The 17782-nt window shown below is 43.8% G+C and overlaps 1 protein-coding gene across 4 annotated transcripts in view; it reads left to right on the forward strand.

Moving 5' to 3' along the window:
• Positions 1 to 17782, forward strand: part of LOC138582307 (retinol dehydrogenase 16-like) — a 253185-nt gene that overhangs the window by 73217 nt on the left and 162186 nt on the right. The window contains exon 2 of one of the 4 annotated variants that reach the window (XM_069653474.1): positions 5869 to 6047. The exons of the other annotated variants lie outside the window; for them this stretch is intronic. The gene's annotated coding sequence lies outside the window, so the exon portion shown is untranslated. The remainder of the gene's footprint in view (positions 1 to 5868; positions 6048 to 17782) is intronic. 4 annotated transcript variants of the gene reach the window in all.

The raw sequence follows: 17782 nt of genomic DNA on the forward strand, positions 1-17782 counted from the left end.
GACCAAAAAATGCCATTTTAAGAAATTACAGCATACTAGGCTACTAATAGATGCCTTTTTTAAATTAAATCAAAGGGCCCTACTCAACCAAAAAATGCTACTTAAGAAACCGAGTACTAGGCAAGTACGAAATGCAGTTAAAAAAAATGGCAGGGTCCTCGGCGACCAAGAAATGCAATTTCAAAAATCATATGGTAGAAGGTGACCAAAAGAGAAATTTCATAAATTCTCAGGGATCTTGGTGACCAACAATGCAATTTTAAGAAATTACAGGGTATGAGGCTACAGAGAAAGGCAATTTTTTAAAAAATCACAGGGTCCTAAGAGACCAAACTGAAATATGTAATTTAAGAAATTGCAGGGTCCTAGGCGACCAAGAAATGCTATTTAAAAATAATCACCGGGTCCTTGGTGACCAGGAAATGAAGCTTAGCAAAACCACAGGCTCATAGTTCACCAAAAAATGCAAATTCAATAATTGCATTTGGTACATGCACTGGTGCCAGTTCTTAACAGTGGTTGTGCAGATTGAGGAAATGGGACGCAGGTGGTAGTTGTGCATTGACGGTAAAGGAGATGGTGTGAGTAATAGGGCCAAATGGGGGTCCTAGCACCTGCCAGCCCTAGCAGAGCCAAACGGAACCGTCTCTGTCTGTTGACATCAAGCAGTGGGATGTCACTGGACAGTTATTTACTGGATGGCACATGGGCTAGAGAGGGCAATCGGGAACTGCCCGATTCCAAAATGACCTCTCAAGTCCTAGTAAAAAGATGGTCTAATTGCAGGATTCTTTTTCAGCTGAGTTGCAACTCGACCAGGGAGTGAGCAGGTGGTGTTAGTGCTGACTGCAGGCTTCGGGGGACTTTTTACGTCGTTGCATGCAGAAAACATGATAAACTGCACATTGCATTACAAGAAAACAACAATTCCTTTAACAGAACTGACTACTTTAACTATCTAATTAGTCAATTCAAAGAAACTACATTACATTACCTGACTTAAACTACTCATTTGTCTCTTTAAATAGTTCTATCTTTCGTGTAACTATATTTAACTGTATATTTTAAAGTTATATGGGTTCTGTTTCCTCCATAATAAACCTGAACTGAACTGAAGTCTCGCTGCTAATGCTGCCCCTGGGTATAAGGGATCTATGGAAAATACCTTAGTCACATAATAAGTCAATTAGATAGCTTTTTCGGCCTAACTGCCACAACTAGATGTGGAGTGACTGAAATTGTATATAGATATGAAACAATAATTTGACTTGTGGTTTTTGGCACACTTTGCACTTTATCCCTTGAAAAAATTCCAAATGAACTATTGGTTCTTTATTGTTCAATTATTTAAGATTTATAAGCGATTGTTTATTAACATTGTGTATATGATGAAAACAAGGTTTACTCTTGTTTAACTGTCTTGACACTGCTATTACTCTATTATCTTCCCCTCCTTTTGTATACAATACCTATAGAGGCCGGGTTGAGGGCCAGATAAGAACACTAGAATGTGCTCGTTTTTCCGGGGTTACCTTTGAATTTTTGAAGCATTTGTAGATTGCACCATGAGATAGAAGCAATACAAAGCATGTACATGTTATTGGTTTTCGTCTCGCTGGACGCAGTCAAGGCCCTTGACTCTTTGGAGTCGTAATGGTTGTTTGCTATCGTAGAGAGATATGAATTGGGGAATCACATTGTGAAATGGATCAAACTACTCTACAAGGAACCAAGAACTTCAGTAAAATGGGCAGAGAGAGCTCGCCCAGTTGAACACTAGGTAGAGGTATGCACCTGGGGACCCCTTGTCGCTGGTGTCCTCCCTGGTATTGGAACCCGTTGCCGGCATCTTCGGAAGAGCACTTTTTGGGTGGCTTATAACTTCGCTCCCCCTGGACAAATCCTCACCAAACTTTGCAAAAGAAAAGTATATGGCCCACTCTGAGTTTTTTTTGCAAAGTTTGGTGAGATTTGGTCCAGGGGGGGCAAAGTTATAGGGGGGTCCCAAAATGTATTTTTCCCCATAGACATAATGAGAAAAAACCTTGCTTGCGCCTACAGCCCAGACCGGTGGACGGATTTTCACCAAATTTGCAGCAGGAGTTGCGGCTTGGTCCCAAAAGTGTGCTTTTGTTAATTTGGTGTAAATCCGTCCAGTAGATTTTTTTTAAATGACTAAAACGTGAGGCAAAAAAATGTGTGATATCTATGTCTGCTGCGCGGACTCACTTCCCTGTTCGGTCCGCGGACTGGCCTCTGATTGGTGTTTGCAGACTTTTGCGTGGTCCGCAGACATCGGAACGCGCTCGTTGATTGGCTGGTGGGAAAACGTGAAATGCGTCAGTTTTCCTGAGCGGCCGCCATCTTGGATTCACAGACTTTTTGCGGTGATAACATTTTTTAAAAAGCAGCATTTCACTTGTCAAACTCAACAAACCATATCTGGTGATGTGGGGGGATGAGGATTGGATTGGATATGGGCATAAGAAGCCAAAAAACGTGTTGTTTCACCCCCCAAAAGTCCGCGAACACTCCAGATGTCCTGGGGCAGTGCTGTGGTGTTCATGCACACTTCAGATGCAAAATTAGAGGGGGGGGGTCCCAAAATATTGTAAAAGCATATACATGTGGTGTCATTTGATGAATCTGCACAACATTTGGCAAAACGATTTTGGATCTAGATATAAATGGTTTTCTAAATTTTGGTGGGATTTTCTCAAGAGGGGGCGAAATTAGAGGGGGGTCTTAACATTTTTAGATGGTTTATAACTTTGTTGCTATTTGACGAATGCGGACAAAAGTTTTGAGAAAGATTATAGACCCACCCTTCACTGTTTGTGTAAAGATTGAATGGATTTTGTCAAGAGGGGGCTAAGTTATATGACTATTGTATGTACATACATTTTGACACTTCAAAAAAAATAAAACATGGGTGGATTTCGAGCAAAGGACATTAAAGCATGGTTTTGCAACTGTGCCAGTGTTTTATTTTTTTACAAGTGTAATAATGTAGGTACAAAAAATAGTCATATACCTTTGGTGACTGAGGTATATAGCCTGTGGCTGTGGTCAGTAGCCAGATTGTCTGGGTCATGGCATAAGGTCATGATGCGGACAATCTGGCTACTGGCCATGACCACTAGGGACAGAAAATGGTGCTAAAGTGGCTATGTCTACCTGGGAACGGCTATGTGGTAAAGTTATTCGAAGGTAGGAATAATCCTTCCTTCTTACAGCGGGACGCTGCAGGCGTACCGCTATAGGAAGGAAAATCTATGTTTTAGCACCATGGGTTCCTGCTTTGGGAACCAGGGGTGCTAACGGCCTTTATCCCCCATTTCCGGGGCTGCAATGAACGATAATGGTCCCTAGCCCTCCTTGTTTATTTATTTATAACGCACCAATGCCCGCAGATATCAGGCTATGTGGTTACAGTATTTGTTGAGGAAGATGAGGTGGAGGAAGACAGCTTACTACTTGCTGAGAAAGGAACAACCTTTCTGAGAGCATTGCAGTCACTGGATTTGGTGTGGCGGCGCATGGAGGTGGTCCCATAGGAGTACTGTCCAGGTAGTCTGCGACTGAGTGCACTCAGTGCACTCAGCTTTAGCCTTTGGTACACTCCCGACAGTAGCAAAGAACTGGCATACCTATGATTTGATCTTGGTGCTAGAAGTAGGCACTTCCTCTATCTCATTTTCTTGGTCCTCTTCATTGTCTTTGAAATTACTGCGCTTTTTTTGTTGTGAAGGTCCTCCAGCTGGTGGTGGTGGTGGCTCTTGGGGAGGAGAGATGGCAATAACTGATGACATTTTTAAGATCAATAGCAGTTTTGATAAAATTCTTCCAAATATGTACTGTGTACTAGATTGGTAATGGATAATGAGTATGAACAGGTGTAGGAGGTGTGCAAGGGAAATTTTGAAGTTGAAAGTTCCTAGATCAGTAGAAAATGCTGTGAAGGACGGATCTTTTTGTGAAGTGCGGACGGGTTCTCAGACACATCATCATGCCGCGCGCCAGCCCATGGTCATGTGGCGCTGTCCTAAAGGTTCGCGATGAAGTCAGATGTTTGTAGACGTCTACGGATGCAAAACTAGTTGAAATAGTTGCAAAAAGTGTATAGAATAGTTAAAAATGATTCTAGAAGGTGGAGAATGGCAGAGTTTTAAGGTGATACTTTGTAAATTGGACACAAATATTGTTATATTTGGTAAGTATGATATTAGTAAGTTGTTGGAAAATGCCATACTCTGGTAAAAACACATGAAATTCACTGAAAAAACGTTGTTAAAGGGACGTTATGGTTAAGTTGCACTAATAAAAACCTATTAAATTCAGTAAAAAAACGTTAAGAGGACATTATGGTTACAAGTAAAATAGAAAAACCCCAGAAATTTGCCAGTTATGGTAAGCTAAGCAACCATAACTCGCGCCACCACCGTGCACTGCTAAGACTAACACCCAGGACATCAAAGATGACATCACAAATATCATTGATGACATCACTGATGACATCACATGTGCATTTACTTTTCATACAAGGGGTTGTGAATGTAATGTTGGCAAAAAAGTTTTAGGGATTATCAGGAAATGTGTAATAAACCACATACTTCATTACGCAATGTAGTGTTCTAAAGAACATTCCATTGCAGTGTTCCTTCTACTACAGGAACCTACTCATACAGAAATGTAGGTATTGGCTGCAGCATACACCACAGAGGTGCTATATTTGTAATTTTCCAAAGTTATATAATAAAACGGTGAATGTACTGTATCAGACTTTTCCGTACTGTGAAACATGTACTAAGTAGCTAATAATGTATCACTTACTACTTATTTCTTCTAATACACACAAAACATAAATAGACTACAATGCATACAAATATGGGGCCTATATATGGAGAGTAAAGTAAGCAAACAAGAGGCAGTATCATTAGCAACTGTGTATAATCTACATGATTGTATTCACACACAAAAATGATTGCTGTGTTTCAGGCCTGCTTCTTTCCCTATATATGTACATCATAAGATGCGATTAAATTCTAGGAAAGTAGTGTAAGAACATGTGAGAATAGCAATATCTATAAATGTAATACCTTTTGAAAGTTAAGTTTCTGACTGTCAGTAAATAAAACCACTAGATATGCCTAGAAATGGCAGTGAACAAAAAAGAAGGGGCTAGACATGTGATGTCATCAGTGATATTTGTGATGTCATATTTGATGTCCTGGGTGTTAGTCTTAGCAGTGCACGGTGGTGGCGCGAGTTATGGTTGCTTAGCTTACCATAACTGGTGAATTTCAGGGGGTTTTCGATTTTACTTGTAACCATAACGTCCTTTTAACAACGCTTTTTTACTGAATTTCATAGGTTTTTATTAGTGCAACTTAACCATAACGTCCCTTTAACATAGTTTTTTTTCATTGAATGTATATATATTACATGGCCTGCGGTAGTGGCCATGTAGTTATGGTGAAGTTGCTAAACCCATAGGAAGAGCACTTTCTGAGCGTCTTATAACTTCGGTCCCCCTGGATGAATGCTCACCAAACTTTGAAAAACATGTATATGGCCCACTCTGAATTTTATTGCAAAGTTTGGTGAGGTTTGGTCCAGGGGGGTCAAAGTTATGGGGGGGGGGCAAACATTTCATTTTTTTCCCTTAGACTAAATGGAGAAAACATTTATGTTGCGCCTACAGCCCATACCGCTGGATGGATTTTCACCAAATTTGCGGTAGGAGCAGCGGCTTGGTCCCAAAAGCGTGCTTTTGTAATTGTGATGAAAATCAGTCCAGTAGTTTTTTTTTAAAACGACCAAAAAGTAGGTCTAAAAAAATAAGTGATATCTATGTCTGCTCCACAGACACACTTCCCTGTTCGCTCCGTGCACAGGACACTGATTGGATAATCGGCTTGCATCATGTCCGCAGACACACGACGTGTTCGCTGATCGGTTGGAGTGAAGCGTGAGGTGCGTCAGATTTTTGGAAATGCCTGCCATCTTGGATTCGCTGACAGCGGCAGATGTCCGCGGACATCACGGTAAAAACATATTAAACACAACATTGCACTTGTCAAATTTATCAAATAATCTCTGGGGAGATGAGGGGTGATGAGGATGGGATGAAATATGGCTGCAAGAAGCAAAAAAACTGGTGTTTTTCGCTGCGAAAGTCTGCGAACGGTTTGGATGTTCGCGAACAGTCCTGTGAAGTTCGCGGACACCTCTGCATTACAGTATTGGTGAAAAGCAGTTCTTGGATGGCTTATAACTTTGGCGCCACTTAATGGAACTTTCACCAATTTTATTCCTGACCTGATCCCGAATGTGTTTGCAAGGTTTGGCGGGATTCTGTCAAGAGGGGGCAAAATTAGAGGGGGGTCTGAAAACAATGTTAAGGTTTATAAATGAGGTGATATTTGACGAATCTACACTTAATTTGCCAAACTGATAATAAATACAGATATAAATGGTTTTGCAAAGTTTGGTGGGATTTTGTCAAGAGGGGGCAGAATTAGAGAGGGGTTCCCAAAATATTGTAAAGGCTTATAAATGTGGTGCCATTTGACAAATCTATACAAAGGTTTGCAAAAAGATTATAGATCTAGATATAAATGTTTTCGTAAAGTCTGAATGGATTTTGTCAAGTGGGGGCTAGGTTATATGACGATACATTTGACACTTTTGAAAAAATAAAACATGGGTGGATTTGCAGCAAACTTGTGTAAGGAGCATTGAGAAGGACCCGAATGCATGGTTTTGCAAATGTGCATGTGTTTTATTTTTTGACAAGTGTCATAATGTAGGTACAAAAAATAGTGATATACCTTTGGTGACTGAGGTGTAGCCTGTGGCCATGGGCAGTGGCCAGATTGTGCGGGTCATGGAATAAGGTCATGATCCAGACAATCTGGCTACTGGCCATGACCACGAGGGACAAAACATGGGGTTAAATTGGCCATGTCCACCTGGGACTGGCTTTGTGGTAGAGTTATTCAAAATTGGGATAGATTTGAAAAGGAAGAAAAATGTGCTTGTGGTAATATGGTCATAGAGTTCTCTTTTTGCCTTCTGCAGGCTGCCATGGAAAGCAAAGAGGGGCTCTGTATGGAACCCTCCCTTCCCTTTCCATGGTGGCCATCTTCGAAAAGGATTTTCATTCCTACACCAGGACGATTGAGAAAAACCCTTTTTTTTAGCACCCAGATTCCCGCTTTGGGAACCTAGGGTGCTAAAGGCCTTCATCCCCCATTAAGGGGCTGGAATGGGGGGGATAATGGTCCAGAGACCTTGTTATATACCCTTGCTTCGCTCTGGCTGATAACTTGGGCTGCCGGGCTGGTATCCACCATTCCAGTCCCTGGAACGGAGGATGAACAACACATTATTGCCATTAGCATAACACAAAATGCTAATGGAAATGTTGGAAAATCTTATTGAGTCCATGTATTTTACTGAGAAATATAAAGTAGATGGAGTCTATACGTTTTTTTTGTTCCATTTTTTAACTGTGAAAGGTGGTTCCTAAAGGAACATTTCTTTTATTGTTTTTGGATGTATTTTTTTTTGGCATGGCAGGATAGCTAAGAACGAAAGGTGGGGAGGGAAATGAGGGAAGAGGCACCAGACATAATATGGAGGGGTAGGTGGACAGGGGAAAATGTTGCGCGTGCGTCATTTCTAAGGTAGTGTTTCTCATGCTCCTTGATTACAGCAGTAGCGGTGAATCTTGGGGAGGAGGGATGGCATTAGCTGATGCCATTTTAGGATAAATAGCAGTTTTGCTAAAAAGTATGTACTGTTTACTAGATTGTTAATGGATAATGAGTAGGAATAGGTGTTGGAGCTGTGCAATGGAAATTTTGTAGTTGAAAGTTCCTAGATCAGTTGAAAATGCAGTTCCGAACTGCCCGCGAAGCACGGATCTTATTGTGAAGTGCGGACGGGTTCTGGGACACGTCATCCTGCCGCACGCAAGCGTATGGTCATGTGGCACTGTCCTGAAGGTCCGCAATGAAGTCAGATGTTCGTAGATGTCTACGGATGCAAAACTAGTTAATATAGTTGCAAAAAGTGTATAGAAGTGTTAAAAATGATTCTAGAAGTTGGGAAATGGCAGAGTTTTAAGGTGACACTTTGTAAATTGGACACAAATATTGCTATATTGGGTAAGTATGATATTAGTAAGTTGTAGGAAAATAGCATGCACTGGTAAGAACCCATGAAATTCACTGAAAAAACTTTGTTAAAGGGACGTTATGGTTAAGTTGCACTAATAAAAACCTATGAAATTCACTCAAGAAACTTTGTTAAAGGGACGTTATGCTTAAGGTGGACTAATAAAAACCTATAAAATTCTATGAAAAAACTTTGTTAAAGATAAGTTATGGTTAAGTTGCACAAATAAAAACCTATGAAATTCAATGAGAAAACTTTGTTAAAGGGACGTTGTGGTTAAGTTGCACTAATAAAAACCTATGAAATTCAATGAAAACACTTTGTTAAGGGGACGTTATGGTTAAGTTTCACTAATAAAAACCTATGAAATTCACTGAAAAAACTTTGTTAAAGGGACTTTATGGTTAAGTTGCACTAATAAAAACCTATGAAATTCAATGAAAAACCAAAAGTTGTTAAAGGGACGATATGGTTACAAGTAAACCTGAAAACCCCCTGAAATTCGCCAGTTATGGTAAGCTAAGCAACAATAACTCGCGCCACCACCATGCACTGCTAAAACTAACACCCAGGACATCAAAGATGACATCACAGATGACATCACATGAGAAATACATTTTGATGAAAAGTCCCTATAAGGAGTTGTTTTTAAATTGTTGGTAACACGATGTCAGGGGTGATCGGGAAACCTATCATGAACTACTTAATCTATTAATGAATGTACTCTTCTAAAATCATTGTATTGGAGTGTTGTTAATACAGAAACCTAATTATATATAAACATAGGCAATGACTGCAGCATGCACCATAGAAGTACACTATTTATAATCTTGTAATTCTGGATAGTACAATAATGAATGCTACCTTATCAGAGTTTTGAGTAATGTTAAATATGTAATAACTAGCTAACAATTCAAGACTTACAACACTTGTGCTGGTACAAACCGTACATATGAAGAACCACAATGCATACAAATCAGAAGCCTATGCAGGTAAACTAAACTAAGGAAGAAAGAAACAGCATCATCAGAAACTGTTAATGACATTAAAGTTTATCTCCATATATACAAAGGAATTGTGTGTTTGAGGCCTGCTCATTTCCCCATGTATGTGCACCATGAGCCGAGACCAAACCCTAAGGAAAGTACTTAAAGAACATATGACAAGAGCGGGGGGCCCATGAGACAAGAATCCTGTTGAAAATCCTAGGTATCCAGTGACTATCTTTTCACAAATTGCGGCGGAGGTGGAAGCTGAAGCTCCACGGTACCGGCAGACCCCTAATGGATGTGACAGCACCTGCCAACAACAGAGAAAACTCATGCTGAAATAGCGACTGTCTGACTGGGCGGGAAGAGCTTGCGAGGCCGGCCACCCCCCCCACCAACGACGGGCTGGTCGTAATCTGCAGCGCCTGGAACAGACGCAAACCACCTGGAGTGGGACCACGGACGGGGAATAGCAGTCCCCCGCAGACACCAGTAACAAGTTGGAAGTGAACATCTGCGAGCGTGGAAAGGTGCGAGCTAACCTTCCCTGGCGGTCGCCGTGTGCGCTGTGTGTGAGCAACTGGCCGGCCGGGTAGAGGCTGGGCCCCCCACCCCTGGCTCCACCAAAACGACCAGACAGGTACGTGCGGTGGGTATAGACCTCCGGCAAGGGGGAAATTCTGAATTAGACCCCACAAAATATATATGAGAAAATCGCGAGGAGCGACAGCCGGGGTGGGGGAGGCTACACTTGGAGAAAAGGTGGCGCCGAGACCCGAGAACGATTACACGGGCCACCCCCCCCACATCCGAAATCACAGACCCGGGGATACAACAGGTTAGCCGTGGAGCCAACATACTCGAAGGAGAGGTGTAAGCCACTACGGCTCGCGGGGCTGGCCGCCCCTCCGCCGCTGACAACGAGCTCATGAGAGTACCCAAAGCAGCCCGCAAGCACTAGGGGACAAAGGAATTGAATATCCACGAGCGGGATAACCCTCCCTGGCGGCCACTGTGTGCGCTGGGTGCGAGTGGTTGGCCCCCCCTCCCACTCTCCCAACAACAAACAACAAACTGAGGCATGTACTGGGGGCGCAGGCATTAAAGACACACAGAAACAGAGCCTGATAAAACAAACATAAGAAAACTGTGATGGGACGGTGCCGGGGTAAGTGAGACCACGTTATGGATGAAGGTGGTGCAGGGGTCTAAACAGCCTACACACCGTAGGGAGCAGGAGCCAGCAACAAAGTAAATAAGAGCCCCTCAGCACGACAGTGGGGGAAACGTGGAACTAAGGGTAGCTCCTACCATAGGTCGGAAGAATCACACCGGGACACGGCTTAGGAGAGGTGCCTGTGTACGTACATCGCCCATGCTCAGCATGCCCAGAGGCAACAAACATAATAGAAAGGGACCCATGGACGCATTCACTAACAACAATATGGGAGACCAGACTGCTGGAGCATCAGGGACCGTCACTCTAGAACCGCACAGCCCTAGAGGGGGATCACCGGACCCCTATATGGTCGCACTGCAGACTGGATTTGCAACAGCAAACTCAAAACTGGACGAGATTGGTAGTACCATTTCGTCCATCAAAGCAGAGCTCCATTAGGTAAACGCACGAGTACTGGAAACAGAGAACCGGATAAGTACCGTTGAGGACACTGTAATCACCCACGGCAAGGACATGGAAACCATCAAGAAGCACCTAAAAGTGGTCCAGATGAAATGTGAAGATTTGGAATCTAGGTCCCACCGTAACATCACCAGAGTGGTAGGGCTGGAGGAAAAACAAATGAATGTCCCAATAGAGGTTTACATGGAAGAATTAATCCGGGCAGTACTCCCTGACGCACAGCTCTCACAGCAGTTCCTGATCGAGAGGGCCCACAGAGTCCTGACGACCCCCCGAAACCCGGTGCACAGCCACACACAGTCATAGCCCGCATCCTCAATTACCACGACAGGGACAAAATCCTGCGCCTATCCCGAGAGAAAGGCACCCTGACAAACGACTCTGCTAGGATACACTTCTACCCTGACTTCTCAAATGGAGTGCAAGCTGCTCGTAGCAACTACGACAACGTCAAGAGAGCACTCGGGGCACGGCCTATCCCCTATGCAATGATGTACCCCGCCAAGCTATGCCTGCAGCATGCCGGAAGGACGCTGTTTTTTGAATCCCCGGAAGAGGCCATGGGGTATATCGAGCGGAACATCCCGCAAACAACAAATGACAACAATCCAGTACCCGGATCCAGCAAATGAGACTACGCTTGGAGCATGAGAAGACAGGAGAATTTACAATTTATGGATACACAATACGATAGGTGCGGCGGCCCTTAAGGCGGTCTGGTTGACAGACGGAAAAGGACAGAATAACCACACAGAGCCACCCAGCAGTTCAAAGGTTGAAATGTTTTGAGGGATTCACACCGTCCAGTTGGGGAGATGGCGAGGGGGGGCGGGTAGGAGGGGAGTTCGGACAGTTGCCCACAGGGCGAAGCAAAAGAAGCCTTAGATTGCACACGAACCAGGAACAAGTATCCTGTTATGAAACCGGGAAGTAGACAGAAGAGAAAACAGAACAAAGCTAATAGAAACACTGATGAATATGGCGTATGCAACAGGATACTGCAACAGCAGTGGGAGAGGCTATGACATACCACTGTCAGCATTATCAAAGCCACTGGAGATGCAGGAGGTTGGGCTACTCACGTGGAATGTGCGGGGACTGGCACACCCGATAAAAGCAAGAAAGATACTTGCATATGCAAGACGGCATAAGATCGACATACTGCTCTTGCAACGAGACACACTCTACCAGGAAGGTCACGGATGCATTTGCACGAAACTGGGGACACATAAAGGCGGCCACAAATTACTCCTCGATGGTGAGAGGGGTTCTCACAATAGTACATAAGAGGGTTAACTTTCAGATGGCCAAAGTACTAACCGACGAAGAGGGCCGCTATGCAATTATGTGGGGACAGCTATACAACAGGGAAGTCATATTTGTCAACAATTATGGCCCTAACACAGACAGCCACGAGTTTTATATTTGTATTGTGGAACTGATATCACCAATTGGGACTGCAAATGATGTGATATGGGGCGGTGATCTCAATCTAACTCTGGACCCGGAGATGCACCGATCGACGGGAAACCGTAGGCCGCACACCAAAGCAGCACTCGCACTTAAAGAGGCAACGGCTACCTTTCTCCTGACAGACGTATGGCGGGAGCTACACCCCCTCGAAAGGGACTACACATTTTATTCACGGGTACACGGTAACAGCTCACGAATTGACTACTGGCTGTGCTCCCCCAAGCTGATATCACAGATGGAACAAAGCTCAATCCTACCACGTACAATGTCAGATCACTCTCCGGTCCTCCTGAGAATGGCATCCAAAAACATGGAGCGTACCACCCGCACATGGAGCATGCCTCCGGAACTATTAAAAGATGAGTCAGTGATCGAACTACTTAGAACAGAGATAGAGGACTTTTTTAACGCAACTCTGGTACAATACAGGCTCAAAGTTCGGTCTGGGAGACGTTCAAAGTGTGGCTAAGAGGCCAGTTGATGGGGAGAACATGTGAACCCTAAGGGAAATAAGGAAAAACTTAGCCCAGACAGAACGGGGATTGAAGGACCTCGAGACTCAGCGCTCAGTACTCGCAGGGAAGGAGAATTTACAAAACATACAAGAACACTTAGAAAAATTCAAGACCCTGGCAGAGAAAGAAATATTCTGCATAACCCAACCTGTGAAGGCAATGAAATATGGTGAGAGGAATAAGGCGAGTAAGGCAATGACGACTCTTATCAGAGCTGAACAGGGATCAAGAGACATTACCAGTATCCACAACGCTGCAGGGAATGTAAAAACTGCCCCAAACGCAATCAACAAAGAGTTCCAACCGTTGTATTCCAAACTATATGCAAATGCGGACACAGTGATCCCGGAAGACCTCAGAACATACATGAACTCATTCCCGTTACCCAAATTAGGGGAAGAAGAAAGATCAATGCTAGAACTCCCATTCACAGCGGAGGAGATTGAACAAGCAATTTCAGATCTACATGCAAGTAAAGCTCCCGGATCTGACATCATCCCGCTCGATTTCTACAAGGTATTTAAGACCGAACTGGCCCCGAGACTACTGGAGATTTGGGAAGAGGCACTCGAGAGGGGAAGTTTACCAAGTACCATTGGAGAAGCAATCATAACAGTCCTTCTGAAGCCCCAAAACCCTCTGCAAGACCCACCATCCTACCGCCCTTTATCACTGATACATTCAAACGCAAAGATCTACGCTAAGGCAATAGCAAATCGACTGATCCCACACAAGAAGAAATTAATTCACACAGACCAAACAGGGTTCATCCCAACCCAATCGACAGCGTTGAATCTGCAGAGATTTTTTGCAATAACGTCACAGTTGGATCCGAAAGCTAAGGCAGCCGCAATTACCCTGGACGCTGAAAAAGTGCTTGACTCTGTGTCCTGGAGCTATATGTTTGCAATGCTAGATAAACTGGGATTTGGGCCAATGTTCAAGTGCTATATTCGTATGTTGTACAAGAACCCTGCAGCAATGTTGAGACTAACAACACTTTATCCTCTCCCTTTGAGCTGGGTAGGGGTACCCGACAAGGCTGTCCACTGTCCCCTCTCATATTCGCGCTCACAATAGAGGGCATGGCCGCTAAGGTCAGACATGAACACATGTGGAGAGGCATTTGCACTAGAGGGCCCCCCCCCAACTACTATCCCTTTACGCGGAGAACACAATGGTGCATGTTAGATTCCCGGAATTATATTTGCCCCCGATAATGCAGGAAATAAACACATTCTCTACATACTCTTGCTACACGATCAACCAGATAAAAGCAGAAATAATTCCATTAACACCAGCCACAGTGCATTCCCCAGCCAGGTCAGCTTTTAGATGGTCCCCCACAACAGCACGGTACTTGGGAATAATAATGTCCACTGACAGACAGACCATTTACACTAACAACTATGACCCAAACCTGAAACTCCTAGAACACAAATTAGCTGTTTGGAATAGGCTACCAATATCCATGAACGGACGTGTGGCCCTGCTCAAAATGGTGATAGTACCCAAATTACTACATGTTCTGCGGGATAACCATCTGGCAGGGCAGAGATTTCTTTCAGAGGCCACAGAGACTAGCGGTCAACTTTGTCTGGCCCGGGAAATCGGTGAGACTAAAATGGCCCAGGCTATGCGAGAGATATGAAACTGGAGGACTGACGGCCCCAGACTTCATATTATATTTTCATGCAGCACAAGCACACTTTGCAAAGTACTGGGGGGACACTGCAGAAAAACACGCACATGTGCGGGCTGAGAAATTCGCAGTAGCCCCGGCCAATATCCAGGTGATGCCATACACAACCAAGAAAGGCAATATTAAAGAAATGGACCCTGTGAGTTCTACAGTACGTGCCTGGGTAGCATGGTTTGCTATGGTGGATGCGACCCCCCTTTGGCATCACCCCGACTTGGAACCAACATTTGATACGGCCATGCAGCGTAAGTGGGATCCGGACAAAGAAAGGAAAGCAGGAGACCTATTTCCAGAGGACAAGTTTGCCACACTTGCTACTGTACCTAATAAAGTGGGGGTGGAACTCACTACGACTCTGCAGTATTATAGACTAAAAGCAGCCTATAAAAAGAAATGGCCGTCGTTCCCGGTGGCCCCACTGATACATGAATTCCTGTCGGCAGTAATGTCACAAGAGGGGTTCACTGGTTTAGTGTCTAGTCTATATAAAGCATCCCAGGAACACACCCCACCAGGAAACAGTATGAAGAAAAAATGGGAACGGGACCTACATACCGACATAGAAGACGCCTGATGGTCAAGATACTGCCGACACACTAAGGAGATATCAATTAACTCTAATTTTAGGTTAATCCAGTTTAAAATCCTAAATCATCTACATATAACTCCCAAAAAGATCTCCAAGTTCGTCCCTAACCTACCAGCAGCCTGCCCCAAATGTGGTACCCTCAATGCAAATTCTATGCATATGTACTGGGAATGTCCTCCAATAAAAGCCTTCTGGGAGGTGGTAGCTAAAAATATAAGTGACATCACAGGGCTACACGTCCCAGCTCTCCCATACAAATACCTCCTGGGCAATATTGGAAAGGCGTTTGTAAAAACCCATAGATTTGTGGCTGTAGCGGGGGCAGTGGCCAAGAGAAACATATTACAACTGTGGAAATCCAAGGCAGCCCCCACTGCGGAGGCATGGCTGCGGGACTTACTGTATGTGCAAGAGACGGAAGAGCGATATGTGTATAGTGTCACCCCTACCAGTAGAACTAAAGACATCTGGGCACCACTACGAGCCTACCTCAGAGACACTCAGGGAGGGGGATCGGAGGACTTCTCATGAACTATGTTAAAATAATATGATATGCAGGATATGTTTTTAGCAATGGTATGCGCTCTGTAACTATGTGTTACTCAAATCTCTCCAGCAATGTTATTATGAAATGTATCGTACTCATCAGCAAAAAAATTAAGGTTTTTTTTAAAAAAAGAACATATCACAAGGTTAACGTCTAGATATATAGCACCTTTTTCAATGTTAATATTCTGACTGTCAGTGAACAAAACCACCTGGCCTATATATGTCAGTGAACAAAAACAAGTGGGCCAGATATGTGAGGTCATCAGTGACATTTGTGATGTCATCTTTGATGTCCCGGGTGTTAGTCCTAGCAGTGCACGGTGGTGGCGCGAGTTATAGTTGCTAAGCTTACCATAACTGGCGAATTTCTGGGGGGTTTCGGTTTTACTTGTAACCATAACGTCCCTTTAACAAAGGTTTCTCATTGAATTTCATAGGTTTTTATAAGTGCAACTTTACCATTACGTCCCTTTAACAAGGTTTTTTCAGTGACTATATATATATGTGTGTAAACTCCCCTCAGGGAATATACTCATCTGCAGCAGGAGGGCCGCCTTCTTTTTATGAAAATAAATATCTTCTGAGGAAACGTACTATTTGTCATGAATGCCCCTCGCTTCAGTGCCATATTAACCTGTTATTTTTCAAATGTTCTCGGGGGGAATGCCCAGAGAATATAATATCCTCTGAAGTAGAAAGTGATGTATGCACTATTCTTTCCTTCTAACTGGCTTCCTGAAGTGTAGCACTTGGAAGTGGACGACAATGCCATATATATGGGATAATGGGCCTACGTCTGAGTTTCTTTATACGGTCACGGAACTGGCAGGTTACTGCAGTATGCTTTTTACATATGGAAGGGGGGTATTTTGTTTCTTCTAATGCATGGCCACACACTGTCATCCCTTTTATATGTGGCCTCTCGCTTGATACCATTTATTTTATTTATTTTACTGTGCATTTGTAAGGCGCTTATACATCATGCAAATTGTGTTTCAAAGCGCCCACAGGTCAACAGGGAGGGAACATGGGAAAGAAATCAAATATAACAATGAAAGGTAGGGGCAGACCTACTAGGCCTTGTGAGCATTCAAAAAATGCAGGTGCAGAGAGAAAGAAGGGATGAGGAAGTGGGGAGGTAAGTGCTAGGTGTATCAAAAAGAGAAGTGCTAGGGAGTAAGCAACTGTTACGTTACTTGGTGAGAGTGGTCAACTGCCAATAAATTTGTCGCTTCAACCTCTGTGGTTCCCGGATCTAGAACAAGTTTCTTGGCTGCAAACATCTGCCATTACCCGCCTATTTGCTAATGAGAATCATCTACCCTCACAGGAAAGACATTTCACCTACCACACTGTATCGACATATGTACCTACCACTCCTACTGCACTGTTGCCTATATTCACCATGTCCCTTGTATGCAACCTGATGTAGCTCCCCGTAACATGAAGAGCAGCTTTCCCAGTCTGTGTATCTGTACCTATTATGACCTTTGTATGCAACCTGATGTAGCTCCCCGTAACGCGAGGAGCGGCTTTCTCAGTCTGTGTATCTGTACCTATTATGACCTTTTGTATGCAACCTGATGTAGCTCCCCGTAAAACGAGGAGCGGCTTTCTCAGTCTGTGTATCTGTACCTATTATGACCTTTGTATGCAACCTTAACGAAGAAAAGGCCGGGTGTCCGGCATCACCTCGCTTATCCTGTTCTCAAGCCCAGGCTCCTCAAAGGCAGGACACTCTGCAAATACGTTCAACTAACCTCAGAAGCGCCAAACATACGAGCGCCCACAATGGTGTGGCGAGTGACTCTTACGCTTCTAGTTCTTTCTTGTCTGAGACCTGCTCATCCGTCTCCTCAATTATAGAACGTGATTTTCCAAAAGTCAGGAGATCTAAAGCTCAACTACATAAAAAAGACTGCTGCTCAAATGTCAGGCTGGATGCAAACCTCATCAAAGAACTTCAATCAGTACTAATGTCATCTACAGGAATCTCGATTGCCCCCTTCCTAAAGCTCTATGAGCAATTGAATGACAACGTGAAGGACCTGACAACGTTAGTGGCGCTTATGAACTCGAAACTAATTAATATCGAACTTGAATGCTGAGAAAAAGAAAAACGGGGCTTTAAAAACAAAA

The sequence above is a fragment of the Ambystoma mexicanum genome, chromosome 3q (genome assembly GCF_040938575.1).
Source record: "Ambystoma mexicanum isolate Mex_15411 chromosome 3q, UKY_AmexF1_1, whole genome shotgun sequence".
Lineage (NCBI taxonomy): Eukaryota > Metazoa > Chordata > Amphibia > Caudata > Ambystomatidae > Ambystoma > Ambystoma mexicanum.